The sequence below is a fragment of the Cucurbita pepo genome, chromosome 16, assembly GCF_057944985.1.
Source record: "Cucurbita pepo subsp. pepo isolate OVF chromosome 16, ASM5794498v1, whole genome shotgun sequence".
NCBI lineage: Eukaryota > Viridiplantae > Streptophyta > Magnoliopsida > Cucurbitales > Cucurbitaceae > Cucurbita > Cucurbita pepo.
In genome coordinates this window covers 8,227,222-8,242,900 of record NC_141813.1, presented here as the reverse complement: position 1 = coordinate 8,242,900, position 15,679 = coordinate 8,227,222, and the positions used below count along the sequence as shown (strand labels likewise).

The 15,679-nt window shown below is 38.1% G+C and overlaps 1 non-coding gene and 1 pseudogene across 1 annotated transcript; both read right to left on the bottom strand.

Annotated features, from left to right (window-relative positions):
• Positions 1-443: 443 nt before the first annotated feature.
• TRNAL-CAA (transfer RNA leucine (anticodon CAA)) lies at positions 444-529 on the bottom strand. Its single transcript has one exon. It is a non-coding gene; the product is annotated as a tRNA-Leu (tRNA).
• Positions 530-12,951: 12,422 nt separating this feature from the next.
• LOC147788957 (25S ribosomal RNA) lies at positions 12,952-13,945 on the bottom strand (annotated as a pseudogene; the record flags this gene model as incomplete).
• Positions 13,946-15,679: the final 1,734 nt, after the last annotated feature.

Genomic DNA, 15,679 nt, shown 5'->3' with positions numbered 1-15,679 from the left:
TAGATGCAGTTTAAAACCATGAGGGTGACAGCGATACGTAACGAACGAAAGCAGACAATATCAACTAATGGTGGTCTTGGATTGTAACAAATGATTGGCTGGAATAGTTTAGTTGGTTAGGGCGTGTGGTTAACCACAAGGTTGGAGGTTCAGGCCCTCCTTCTAGCGATGCAAAGGAAGCATACCTTATCATAATGGGTGTTGGTGCTTCTCTCTAGTATAAATTTTCAATCAACTTCGGTTTGTGACGAACTAACTTGAACTTACAGATATTCTCAAAAAATCATTTTTTCACTTTCAGAAAACACTGGCTTGTCATTTGATATCCACCATGGTAGGAAGTTCTTATCATTTGATAAACAATGATGCTTTCGACCTAAAGCCCACAATAGTAGTAGACTTTATCTACTTCGGCTCGCGTTTTGCCTCACAATAATATGAAATGTCAGAAGTGGGATTTGAGAAACCACGCCCTCTTACGAGGACCAGAACTTGAGTCTGGCCCCTTAGACCACTCGGCCATCCTGACTGCTATTGGTGTGTTCCTGAATTGGTTTGATTGGGGAGTTTAGCATTACGTATATGGGTGTGTAAATATCTCCATAATAGACACGTTTTAAAACTGTGAGGCCGACGACCATACGTAATGGATTAAAATAGATAATATCTACTAACTGTTGGAGAGAGGAATGAAACAATCCTAATAAGGGTGCGAAATCCTCTCCCTAATAGACTTGTAAAACTGTGAGGCTGATGGCAATACCTATTTTGAAAAAATGAACAATGTTTGCTAGTAGTGCACTTGGACTTTTACGAATGATATCAGAGCTAGTCACCAGGCGATGCGCCAGTGAGGACGCTTGGCCCTCAGAAGAGTGGATTGTGAGATCCCACATCGATTGGAGAGGTGAAGAAACATTTCTTACAAGGGTTTGAAAACCTCTCCTTAGTAGATGCGGTTTAAAACCATGAGGGTGACAGGGATACGTAACGAACGAAAGCAGACAATATCAACTAATGGTGGTCTTGGATTGTAACAAATGATTGGCTGGAATAGCTCAGTTGGTTAGAGCGTGTGACGAGGTTCAAGCCCTCCTTCTAGCGATGGGAATGAAGCATACAAATTTTTTCAATGAAGTTGGGCTCGTGACATGGCATGTAATAGAACTTCTAGATATTCTCAAAATTTGATGTTTTAAAAATCATATTTTGACACTTCTAAAACTCTAGTGAGATCAATAATATGAAATGTCAGAAGTGGGATTTGAGAAACCACGCCCTCTTACGAGGACCAAACTTGAGTCTGGCCCCTTAGACCACTCGGCCATCCTGACTGCTATTGGTGTGTTCCCGAATTGGTTTGATTGGGGAGTTTAGCATTCCGTATATGGGTGTGTAAATATCTCCATAATAGACACGTTTTAAAACTGTGAGGCCGACGACCATACGTAATGGATTAAAATAGATAATATCTACTAACTGTTGGAGGGAGGAATGAAACAATCCTAATAAGGGTGCGAAAACCTCTCCCTAATAGACTTGTAAAACTGTGAGGCTGATGGCAATACCTATTTTGAAAAAATGAACAATGTTTGCTAGTAGTGCACTTGGACTTTTACGAATGATATCAGAGCTAGTCACCAGGTGATGCGCCAGTGAGGACGCTTGGCCCTCAGAAGAGTGGATTGTGAGATCCCACATCGATTGGAGAGGTGAAGAAACATTTCTTACAAGGGTTTGAAAACCTCTCCTTAGTAGATGCGGTTTAAAACCATGAGGGTGACAGCGATACGTAACGAACGAAAGCAGACAATATCAACTAATGGTGGTCTTGGATTGTAACAAATGATTGGCTGGAATAGCTCAGTTGGTTAGAGCGTGTGACGAGGTTCAAGCCCTCCTTCTAGCGATGGGAATGAAGCATACAAATTTTTTCAATGAAGTTGGGCTCGTGACATGGCGTGTAATAGAACTTCTAGATATTCTCAAAATTTGATGTTTTAAAAATCATATTTTGACACTTCTAAAACTCTAGTGAGATCAATTGATATCCATCATGGTTTGAAGTTCTATTTCTTAACTTTGAAAAGTTAAATTCTTATCATTTTTGGATAATTAATTATGCTTTCAACCCAAGCCCTGAACGATAGTAGATATTATCCACTTTTGCTCGCCTTTTGCCTCACAATAATATGAGTTGTCAAAAGTGGGATTTGAACAACCCACGCTTTATTACAGGGACAAGAACTTGAGTCTAGCGCCTTAGACCACTCGATAATCTTGACTGCTTATTGTGCAATCCCGCATTTATTTGAGAGGGAAATTTAGCATTTCTTATATGGGTGTGCGAACGTCTCCCTAGTAGACGTGTTTTAAAACTGTGAGGCTGACGGCGATACGTAACAGATTAAAATAGATAACAACTACTAGCGATTGGATTTTGGAACGGGGGTGTGCAAACGTCTCCCTAGTAGACGCGTTTTAAAACTATGAGGCTGACGGCGATAGGTAATGGATTAAAATAGATAATAACTACTAGCAATTGGATTGAGGAACGAGGGTGTGTAAACATCTCCCTAGTAGACGCATTTTAAAATTGTGAGGCTAACGACGATACGTAATAGATTAAAATAGATAATATATACTAGCGATTGGAGAGAGGAACGAAACAATCCTAATAAAGGTACTGAAGCCTCTCCCTAATAGTCGCATTTTAAAACTTTGAGGCTGACGACAATACATAATGGGCCAAAATGGACAATGTCTGATAGCAGTGCACTTGGACTTTTACCAATGATATTAGAGCTAGTCACTAGGCGATGTACCCGTGAGTATGCTTGGCGCTCAGAATGTGTGGATAGTGAGATCCCACGTTGATTGGGGAGGTGAAGAAACATTTCTTACAAGGGTCTGAAAACCTCTTCCTATCAGATGCAGTTTAAAATCGTGAGACTGATAGCAATACTTAATGAACGAAAGCAGACAAAATAAACTAGCGGTGGGCTTGGATTATATGTTATATTTAAGCTAGTTTTTAATATAGGAATTAAGTTACATGGTAACCCACATAGGTTACCATATTCCACCATTAATTAGTCATTTTAATATAGAGGTCATGGTATTTCTCATTTACTAGCCAATTTAATTTGGGAGTTATGTGTCACATACATTAACGTTGCAAGGGTTATATAAAGCCTTCTTTCGTTTGATTAGAGACATCACATTTCTGGAATAAAAAAAAGAATAGAATTTCTATTTTTTTTTTAGCGTTGGTGAGAACTAAGATTTTCTTTGCAAATTCAAGTGGTTAGAATTTGCATGTATGCTAGTGTTAATCAAGTGGTATTGATCAAACCTCTTATGAAGTGATTCGAATCATGAGTTGAGAAACAAGTTTTTTTTACTCTTGATCTTGATCATCAAGGTAATCCGTTCCATACTTTCCCTTAGGTTGATTCTATATATATATATTCAATTTGTACAGTATGTTCACATTCTGTCTAAAAAAAAATATAAAGCACAAAAAATAACAAAATAAAAATATTATTTTTGTGCTTTAATTCATGTTGACATATTTTATAAAGCGTTAGATCTGGATCTTATCAACACTTTGTTCTTCTTTAAGATCTTCTAAATCAATTTTCGGTAAATTTATTACATTTTTGCCAATATTACAGAATAAAAAAAAAAGAAAAAAGAAAGCTTATTGATGTTAAATGTTTTTTTTTTTTTCCTCTTTATTAGTATATGTAACTCTGATATGTTATTGGATTGCTCCTCTAATACCCTTGTTTATGTGTTGAGTGTGCTGTGTATTCACTTTGAATTGCACTCACCTCTATAACATAACTTGTCTCACATCCCAATTTTTTTTGGAGTGTGATTTGTTTGTGCTCAATTGTGAGGGTGAGATTGTATGGGAATAATACATTGATTCGAGTGTTAAGTGCTAAGCACGAGTGAACTACATTTACGTGTGAACACACGTGAGGGAGCACTTGTGAGGTCCTTTTTTTTTTTTTTTCTTTTAACTTTCTTTTGTAGCATGGTAAATCCAGACGACAATCCTAACATTATTGATGCACGATTGAGAGAAGCACAACAACGAACCATGGAAAGACTAATTTGAGGAATAGAAGAGTTGACCAATCAAATAGGTAGATTTTAAATTCAAAATCAAGCTCAAGAGAGGATTCCACTACCTGCCCAATCTACTGATCAATATGAGGAAGATAATTCTGAACAACACGAGCATAATCCACATGCGGTTGGCCGTGGCTTGATGCAAGGGAGAGTCCGTGGAAGAAGGTATCATAATTTACCACAATGAGTTCTTTATGACAATAGAATTGATCGTAACGTGGGGAGAATCAAATTAAAACTTTCCAAGTTTTATGGCAAAATCGATCCAGAGGAGTACCTTGAATGGGAGAAAACGGTGGAGTCGGTGTTCAACTGTCATAATTTTAGTGATGAAAAGAAGGTACGGTTAGATGTCAAGTAGGAGAAGAAATCTTGAAGCACCAATTAATTCATGGTACGAGTTCAAAGAGTTCATGCGGAAGTGTTTTGTTCCACATTATTTTTAATGAGACATGGTGCAAAAGCTTCAAGCATTGAAACAAGGACGCAAATCTGTGGAGGATTATTACAAGGAGATGGATACATTGATGGATCGACTTGATCTCGATGAGGACATCGAAACGCTCATGGCGCGATTTCTTAATGGGTTAAACATAGAGATTGCAGACAAGACTGATTTACAGACTTATTATGATATCGAGGAGTTGTTGCACATTGTAATTAAGATCGAGAGGCAAATCCAACGAAGGTCTCAACGGTATTCTTCTAAAACTGTCACGACTCGATTTTCGAGGCTTCGAAAAATCGAATCGTGACTAAAAAGATGAAATCGAAAAAAAATGAAAGGTAAAAATACCATTTAATTAAAACAAAATCTAGAAAAGTTTTGTTAAAATACAAATATAAAAGGAATTACAAATACAAAATTAAAATGAATTCGCAAAAGACTCCAAAAGACCAAAAAGGGACTGACGCTCCGGAACGAACCCCTCTGTGACCGCACAGCTCTCGAACGTTCCTCCGCCTCGACCGGCACCTGACAAAAAAAAGTAGAAAATAATGAGTATAAAAATTATACTCAGTAAGCCACCTACATGTAGGCTCTATTCGCATCTTAATTTAACAGAATTCCCACGGTTTCCTACTTCGGTTCTAGGACATCTGGTTCTAATCTTAGTCCCTTGGGGCTTGCCTCTTGCGTTTCAGCGGCTCATCGTCCTTTCATTAAACGCCTAGAGGTTCCTTATGCCAAGCTAATGTGGTCGGTATCTCTCTATGAGGTGCTACTTCTACATGGCTATCTGGGGCTACATGGTATCTAGCCTAGGGGTGTGCTGAATACCCCTACGCCCATATAGTCCCCCTATGGGGGGCGCGACCCAACCCGTTCCCATGCAGCTAATGGGTTGTACGATGTGGGGACACATTTCCCATGCGAAATGGCTAAGAGTAATAAGGACTGGTCAGGGTCCCTTGGTCCTCCCACGAAGCTATAGATACCGTTCTCACGCTAGCAATCTATGAACACTCCAAGGTACCTTCTTGCCGTGGTAAACCGCTAAGTTCCTAGGGGAAAATTAAATCTGGCTGGAGCGACATATCGCTCCTAACAATAATTCCCTAAGTTTATCATAGAAATGGGCCCTAGAAATTAACATAGTGTGCATGCAATCGTCTTCTAACATCATACTATATAATTCATGCAAACTAGGCATACCGGCTCAACGAGGCGATGACCTTCATCAAGCACCCAGAGCACGAAATTCACGCTCAATGGGGCGAATTCGTCCATCAAGCACCCGGAACACGGAATACACAATTGCAACATAAATTAAATGCATGCATACATACAGGGGAAGCATGAAGCATACAACAACACTCATGTAATTCACCCAATACAATCATATCAAATACTCTGACTAACAATTTACATGGAGAGCTAATATGAAGTAAAACTATTAGCATGCATGCAATCCAAGCGAATCCTATAAGTATTTCTTCCTAAATACCGGGTGGTGACTTACCTGGTTGACGCGTGCCCTTTTTGCTAGTGTTTCTTTGCCCGTGAGGTGTCCAAAAATACTGATTTCTTTAAATTAGATCCCTATTCATGTAAAAAAAGTATTAGAACTGGAATGGGGACAAAAATCAGGCAAACAGAAAGCAACCGGGCCAAATTGGCCGTTCCACGCGCGCTCACGCGCCAGCAACGCACTTGGAGTGCGTGGTCACGCGCGCGGGAAGGCGCCAGTCATAGGTTGCATGCGCGCCCGCTTCCGCGTAGTCACGGGTCAGTCGGTCTGGTCAGCTCGGCTCGCGTTTGTGGTTTGGCCCAGCTTGCAGGCGACACGTGTCGACGCCTCGCTGGAGCTGCGTTGCTCCAGCCGATGGTCGACGCATGTCTGGCGCCTGTTGCCGCCCTCCGCCGCTCGCCGGCCGCCCCCCTTTTTTTTTCTTCTTCTTTCTTCTCTGTCCTCTGAAAACCGAAACACAGTCCCCTTTTCTGATTTTCATATCTTTTGATCCGTAGATCGGATCGATATGATTCCTTCAGAAAAGATCTAGATCGTGTTACGGGCTACATCCTAGTATTTTATTTTTTTGTAATTTTTTGCTTGACTACTAGACGAGTTCAGAACGTCGGAATTTCGCTCACCGTTCTCATATGACTCTCGGACCTCCGCCTTTAGGTTGAGATCTCGGCCAAACTTCTTCACAGATCATGCGTAGAGTTGTTCCTAGATGAATATATCAAGATTTCAGATCTTGATTCACAAAGGAAAACCGTAGATCTAAGAAAACGTTCAAGATCCTTACCTGGCGAATTTTCCGATTTCTTGATGAAAAATAGGACTCCGGCCACCCACATTCTTTTTTCCCTTCCAAGAAAGTCTCCCTGCATCATGATCTTCACCTCCTTGCATCATGATCTTCACCTCCTTCCATCATGATATTCACCGGAATAGACTGCAACGGTAGTTTTCGGTGAGTCTTCCCGCGGTTCATCCTTTCTCCTCTCTCTAGGTTCTCTCAGCCCCTTTCTCTCACTATTTCTCTTTTGTAGTACTCTGTATGGGGTTTCATTTGGACCACTTAGGTGGTTGGAGGGGCAAATTTACCTATTTGCCCCTGACTTTTCCTATTTTTTTTTCTTTTTCTATTTCTATTTCTCTTTCTTCGGTATTACAAAAACATATTCCAATTCTACTTCTACATGAAAAAAGGATAGTGAGAACATTGATTATAAGCATAGAAATCAAGAGATTCATGAGAAGCCTCAAGCTAAATTTGAGAAAGGTGAGAATTCTAGAACAGTGAAAGAAAAAATAGAAAAGTCTAATGTTCGAAATAGGGATTTAAAGTGTTGGAGATGTCAAGGGGTAGACACTAGAGTAGAGATTGCCCAAATACAAGAATTATGACCATGAAGGAGGGAGAAATTGTAACAGATGATGAGGCACATGACTACATAAATGAGGAAAATGATGAGAGTGAGGAGTTTAGTGAAGAGGACCTTACACATATATCTATGGTTACTCGACGAGCTCTAAACACCCACATTAAGGGGGACGGCTTAGACCAACGAGAGAACTTATTTCAAACTCGGTGCCTTGTTCAATCAGTACCTTGTAGTGTTGTCATTGATAGCGGTAGTTGCACCAATGTTGTGAGTTCCATTCTAGTCACAAGATTTAATTTAAAGACACAACCACATCCAAGATCCTACAAGCTTCAATGGTTGAGTGATCGTGGGGAAGTACGGGTAAGTCAACAAGCTATTGTTTCTTTTAATATTGGAAAATATGTTGATGATATTTTATGTGATGTTGTATCCATGCATGTTGGAGATTTACTACTGGAGAGGCCTTGGCAATTTGATCGTCGGGTAATGTATGATGGGTATGCAACTCGATACTCTTTTACTCACAAGGGTAGAAAAACTACTTTTGTTCCATTGTCTCCAAAAGATGTACTTATTGATCATTGCAAACTTGAAAAGAAAATGCAAGAGGCGGATGCAAAAGCAAAGATTGAAAAAGAATCAAGTGAAAAAAAGAGCTGAAGTGAAAAGCAAGAGTAGGACCCAGCCTAGAGAAAAAAAAAAAAAAGAAAAAGAGAGAAAAGTCAAATCTATAAGCTTGTATGTTAGATCAAGTGAGGCTAGGAATGTTTTGCTCTCTAACCAGACTATTCTTGTACTATGTGCAAAGGGTCTTGTAACTTTACTAACACGCTGAATCCTTCTTTGCCTAGTGATTTTGTGTGCTTTTGCAAGAGTTTGAAGATTTCTTTTCTGAGGAGATGCCTAGTAGTTTTCCACCACTTAGAGGGATTGAACACAAGATTGACTTCATTCCTAGCGAGCCCATTCCAAACCAACCAACAGGACTAATCCAAAGGAGGCCGAAGAGATACAAAGGCAAGTAAGTGAACTCCTTGCTAAAGGGTATGTACGTGAATGTTTGAGTCCTTGTTTTGTTCCAGTTATTCTTGTACCTAAGAAAGATGGTTCTTAGAGTATGTGTGTTGATTGTAGGGCTATAAACAAGATAACTATAAAGTATAGGCATCAAATTCCTAGATTAGATGGTATGCTTGATGAGTTGCATGGATGCCGTCTTTTTACTAAGATTAATTTAAAATTGGGTTATCATCAAATTCGCATGTATATTGGGGATGAGTTGCATATTCGCCATGTAAAATTTTGAAGCCATTTTTGGCATGTTTTATTGGGTAAGTTAGGAAGTGAGCCAGTATATTCAACTACTTGTCATCCTCAAACAGATGGACAAACTGAAGTTGTTAACCGAACAATGACTACTGAGCTTAGGGCTATTATTGATAAGAATCTTAAGACTTAAGAGGATTGTTTGTCATTTATAGAATTTGCATACAATAGGGTTGTTCATACCACTACTAAATGCACACCTTTTGAAATTGTTTATGGCTTTAATCCTTTAACCCCCATTGACTTGTTACCTATGCCGTCATAAGAGTTTGTGAATTTCGATACAAATGCCAAGGTTGAGTTTGTTTATAAACTACACAAGCAAGTAAAAGAACAAATTGAGAAGCAAAATTCCAAGGTTGCCACCCAAATTAATAAAGGACACAAGATTGTTATCTTCAAGCTAGGAGATTGGGTCTGGGTGCATTTCCGAAAAGAAAGATTTTCTACTCAAAGAAAATCTAAGCTTTTACCATGAGGAGATGGACCTTTTCAAGTTCTTGAGCGTATCAATGACAATGCTTATAAAATTGATTTACCAGGTATGTATGGTGTTAGTGCAACTTTTAATGTTGTTGATTTGAGTCCTTTTGATGTAGGTGATGGCTGGGATTCGAGGACGAATCCTTCTCAAGAGAGGGAGAATGATATGAACCACGACCAAGGAATTTCCATACCTCAAGGTCCAATTACAAGGACGAGAGCCAAGAAGCTACAACAAACCTTGTTCACTTATATTCAAGCGATGGTGAGCTCATCAAAGGAAAGTCTAGAAATCGTTGGAGACCTCCCTTATAATGTTGTGCAAAGTTGAGCGTCAAGAAAGAGATGCATTAAATACATTTTAAGTTGCATTTAATGAACTCCACGAAATTTATGTGACTAGTAATTTAGGAACTAGTTTAGTGCACCATTTAATTATAATTTAAATATTTGACTAATAAGCAATATTTATGTGACTAATAAGCACATTTCATTCCTTGCACAATTTAATTATAATTTTAATATTTGTTGGTCATATTTAAGCTAGTTTTTAATACAGGAGTTAAGGTTAGATCGTAACCCACCGTTAACTTCTTTTCTGTAAAGGCTATATAAGTCTTCTTTTACTGTAAAGGCTATATAAGCCTTCTTTTCTTTGATTAGAGACATTTTTTAATTAAAAAAATAATAGAATTTCTTTTTTGTAAAGGCTCTATAAGCCTTCTTTTCTAGAAATCACATTTTGGAATTAAAAAAAGAATGCTTTGATGAGAGCATGCTAGAGTTATTCAAGCGGTATTGATCAAAACTCTTGTGGAGTGATTCGAATCACGAGTTTAGAAACAAGGTTCCATACTTTCCCTTCTGTTGATTCCATATCACTTTGAAAAGTTAAAATCTACAAATTTCTTATTATCATTTAATATTCGAATCACGAGTTTAGAAACGAGGTTCCATTCTTTCCCTTCGGTTGATTCCATATCACTTTGAAAAGTTAAAATCTACAAATTTCTTATCTTATTATCATTTGATAAACTAATGATGCTTTTGACCCAAGCCCACAGCGATAGTAGATATTATCCACTCCCGCATTGGTTTGAGAGGGTATGAAACATTCTTTATATGGGTGTGTAAACTGTGAGGCTGATGCCAATATCTAATGGGCAGTGCGCTTGGACTATTACAAATGATATCAAAACTAATCACTAAGCGATGTGCGAGTGAGGACGCTTGGCTCTCAGAAGGGTTGGATAAGTAGATCACACGTCGATTGGAGAGGTGAAGAAACATTTCTTACAAGGGTCTAAAAATCTCTCCTTATTAGATACGGTTTAAAAATGTGAGGCTGACAGCGATACGTAACGAACGAAACCATTCAATATCAACTAGTGGTGGACTTGGATTGTAACAAATGATTGGCTGGAATAGGTCAGTTGGTTAGAGCGTGTGGCTGTTAACCACAAGGTCGGAGGTCGTCAAGCCCTTCTTCTAGTGATGGGAATGAAGCGTAACTTATAACGATGTTTGTTCTTCTCCCTAGTAGAAATTTTCAATCAACTTGGTTTTGTGACGTGGCGTGTAAGAGAACTAACTGGAACTTTGATACATTCTCAAAATTGGAAGTTTTAAAAATCATGTTTTCACACTTCTAAAACTCTAGTGAGTTCAATTGATATCCACGATGGTAGTTTTCTTCCATGACTTAACTTTGAAATGTTTAAATCTACGAAGTTCTTATCATTGATTGGTAAGCTAATGATACTTTCAACCCAAGCCTCCCAACACTAGTAGATAATATCTACTGAGATCCCTCATTGGTTTGAGGAGAATGAAGCATTCTTTCCAAGGGTGTGTAAACCAAATACTGATTCTCATATTTATGTAAATATTTTACATTTCCATTCATCACAAAATCATTTGTCGCAAGATTTAGAATAGTTGACTGGCCATGTGTGGGTCACGAGACACAATATTTCAACACAAGGGAGAATAGATCGACATGAAAGGACCCCAGTGCAGTAAAGTCTTGTTCTCAAACCTTCTTCTTCGTCAACGGTGTAAATCCCATGCCTTTTTTTTTGAGATCCCATATGGAATAGCGTATGTTTTAAACTAGAAAATAAAATTTCAATAATTAAGCATGTATTAATATGATGTTAATCTAAGATTAGAAATTGACTATGGAGTAGGACCTCCATGTTATAGGAATTTAGATCTTTGGATTAGAACTTTAATATCAAAATTATGACACATCACTCTAATCGTTGACTGTATTTTCAATTTTGAGATTAGAGAAATATCGATAATTATAAAAAAAAAAAACTAAATATAAAAGTTGGCTAATGTTCTAGTAAATTACTATGCAAGAATAATTAAAACTTAGCCAAAATCGACTGGAAATAGGTCCAAAAACTAGAAGCAAATGCAAAAAAAAAAAAAAAAAAAAAAAAAAAAAAAAAAAAACAAAGGAAAGCGTTGAAATAGTCGAAATTCAAGCTTAAAACTAAAGCTCAGCCTCGGAGATTAGCAGAACCCAAACCATAGGTTCGTATCAGATGAGAGCTTTTAACTTTCCTATTGTAGTCTTTACTAATGAGAGCTTTTAACTTTCCTATTGTAGCGCCCTTTTCCATTTCTAGTTTTTTGGCTTGTTGATATTCGAATCATGAGTTTAGAAACGAGGTTCCAATTCTATCTTTTAGTTGTTGATTCACCATTTCCATTTTAGTCTATTTGCTAATATTGTTTGGAACTGTTGGGACGTAGATAGTTTCATAAGTTTGTTTTTTTTATAGTAGCATAAGAAGCTTGTTCCCCAATGTCCCTCCATTTCCCTTCTAGCATTTTATTTCAATGTTCATATTAATTATTTCTTCCTAGAAATGGTCACTGACAAGATTTTTCTCGCTCTCTTCACTCACTGCCAAAAGCGTGGAGCACTGATACAATTAAAATTTACGGGAGATCATCCACATGTGACTTCATTGGTGGTCTAAACTTTTGAAAAGAATGCAGTTTACAATTAATAACCACTACACATGTACTTTCACAATTTATGGGTGATAGGTGTAAAAACAACGTCATGGTGGGTGTCTTGGTGTAATGTACTTGCTCTAGCATCAAAACTCTTCATTTTTTTTGTTTTAGATGACCAAAAGATAAAAAAAAAAAAAAAAATTAAATTTTACGGGCATCACTCATTTCTTAGTTCCCAAAAAAAATAAAACACAACAATAAAACATTATAAATGTACATTCACTTTTCACGGGTATTGGGTTTGATGATATTTTTAATAGTCCAAGGCTTTATACATGTTCGTACTTTCCACAGATGTTAGGTGTGATGAATTGTTTAAAGGCTAACCTTCAAGGCTTTATACGTGTACTCACGCTTCATAGGTATTGGGTCTGATGCTTTTTTATGGAGGTAACATCTAACACTTTTGATATTCTTGTAGGTGTGTTTGCGTTGGAGGGGGTGGGTGGACATTATGGGTGTGTAAGGGTGCATGAGGTGTTGGTACGACATGTATCACACATAGCATAGATGGCCTTGATTTGGAGCATGTCCAATCCATCAACACTTAACATGTAAAATCATTACTTTGCCTACAACCTCCATGACACTTCAAATAAATAAATTGGTTTATTGTGTGGGGAGGGACGAAGGGCTGAATCTCAGTGGATCGTGGCAGCAAGGCCACTCTGCCATTTACAATACCCTGTCGCATATTTAAGTCGTCTGCAAAGGATTCTACCCATCGCTCAGTGGGAATTACGTTACAAGGCGGCCCTTGAGACTCATCCGTCACAAGGGCTTAGCCAACGACACGTGCCTTTGGGGCCAAAAGGCCCCTACTGCTAGTCGGCAATCAAGCAATGGGCGCATGCGTCACTTCTAGCCCAGATTCTGACTTAGAGGCGTTCAGTCATAATCCAGCGCACAATAGCTTCGCGCCACTGGCTTTTCAACCAAGCGCGATAACCAATTGGGCAAATCAACGGTTCATCTCGTACTAGGTTGAATTACTATTGCGACACTGTCATCAGTAGGGTAAAACTAACCTGTCTCACGACGGTCTAAACCCAGCTCACATTCCCTATTGGTGGGTGAACAATCCAACACTTGGTGAATTCTGCTTCACAATGATAGGAAGAGCCGACATCGAAGGATAAAAAAGCAATGTCGCTATGAACGCTTGGCTGCCACAAGCTAGTTATCCCTGTGGTAACTTTTCTGACACCTCTAGCTTCAAATTTCGAAGGTCTAAAGGATCGATAGGACACGCTTTTACGGTTTGTATTCGTACTAAAAATCAGAATCAAACGAGCTTTTACCCTTTTGTTCCACACGAGAGTTTTGTTCTCGTTGAGCTCATCTTAGGACACCTGCGTTATCTTTTAACAGATGTGCCGCCCCAGCCAAACTCCCCACCTGACAATGTCTTCCGCCCGGATCGCCCATCGAGGTAGGCATTGGGTCCAAAAAGAGGGGCAGTGCCCCGCTTCCGATTCACGGAATAAGTAAAATAACGTTAAAAGTAGTGACATTTCACTTTCGCCTTTCGGCTCCTACTTATCCTACACCTCTCAAGTCATTTCACAAAGTCGGACTAAAAACATGTTCGTGTATGCAATCACAGTGATAATTTTTTAACATCAACAAAATGAAGTAAATAAGGAAATCACTTACACAATTTGCGAAATATGCAACTGAAGTCTAAGATTCCAAACCAATTTCCATTCCTCAAGGTTTCTCTCCAAAGAAATGACATAAATAAAGGATTGAAATGACTTAACAAGACATTACAGACTAGTGAATAGAAGTGTTGAAGGATAGAAGTGTTGAAGGATAATGTAACACTTCTAATTCTTTTAGGTTAATTAGTTACGTCACCCCACGCATGTTTTAATTATATATGCGAAAATTCATAATAAATATTTTTAAAATAAAGTCATGGACTTACTATTCAATTCAAAATAACAATTAAAATAACATTGTTTTTTTAACATAAAACAAATTGCATTAAAAACACCTAATATCTACTAATTAAATTCAATACTACTTCTCTATCATGATCTATCCTCACTTCCATGACTTTTGCAGCATTTATCGTTATCCATGCATGGGAGCTTTAACTTTAACTTTACCTAAAAAATATAAGGTAACACGTGGATTGAGTATTTTAAGAAATACTCAGTAAGTCACCCCACTATATGGGTTAGTAACGCAATCACACACAAAACATGAACGAGACATATCATTTAAAACACGTAACATGACCTTGGGCACTTTTTAGTTCTAGGCAGGGTTGGATGCATGGTGCTTCTCCACACACGGCCCACATAAGCACACATGGACCCACCAGGCGTGCTCGTATACGTATTCTCTTGATCCGACACAACACATTGCACGTCACCGAACGCATTAGAAAAGAAAAGGCCCGCATGATATCATGACAACTACAAGTATTGAAGATACGCGTCGTGCTAGTATAACATAATAGGGAGGTATCCCGATGCATGTGACATACGTACAAGCATGAGGTTCCATGATTTTCATTCATAACATAACATATTTCATTTCCTTTCTCCTTTTGCTCATAACATATTTCATATATGCATCATGTATACATGAAAAACTTCACGTAATCCATCACATAACTTTACATGGTAAGACATAACATTTCACACATGACATTTCATTTCATTCATAATATAGTGTAATGGACATCACATGCATACATGACATGCATCAATGACAATACAAAGAACATATAAGCATCACATAATTAAAATGGTACATGCAAGAGCCACATGGAATGCACCATCATACATCAATCAGTAAGTCACTTACTTGGTTGGCCTTTGCCGAAGTTACTAATTATTCGATAGTCACCTCAAAAGCTATATTCCAATGCTTAATTCTCACATATATCAATTCATATGACATTCTTAGGTCATATAAACATCTTAACCTAGCTAAATAGGATGATTAATTCCAATATACGCCCTAAAACTAACTAAAATGTGATAAATAGGAGTCTTACCGACCTCAAATGCCTTAAATAAGGTCAAAAAATGACTTCAGGAGTTACAAAGACTCAATAATTAATACCAAAATCCTTATTAAACACGTCTTGACTAGTACAGTTACAAAGAACCAACTCTGAGTTCAAAGCAACAAGAACCAAAGACTGGTGCGAAAATACTATGGACTAGTCAAAGTTATCCACAAGATTGAGAAGGTATAATATAGGATTCAACTACTCCCATAGATGCAGACTAGCCCTTTTGTCCACATTAGTAACTTGAAATGTTACTATCTCGACCAAAAAGACATCAAGCACAAGGAGGTGGTGCGACCTCACGCAAAGACGAAAAA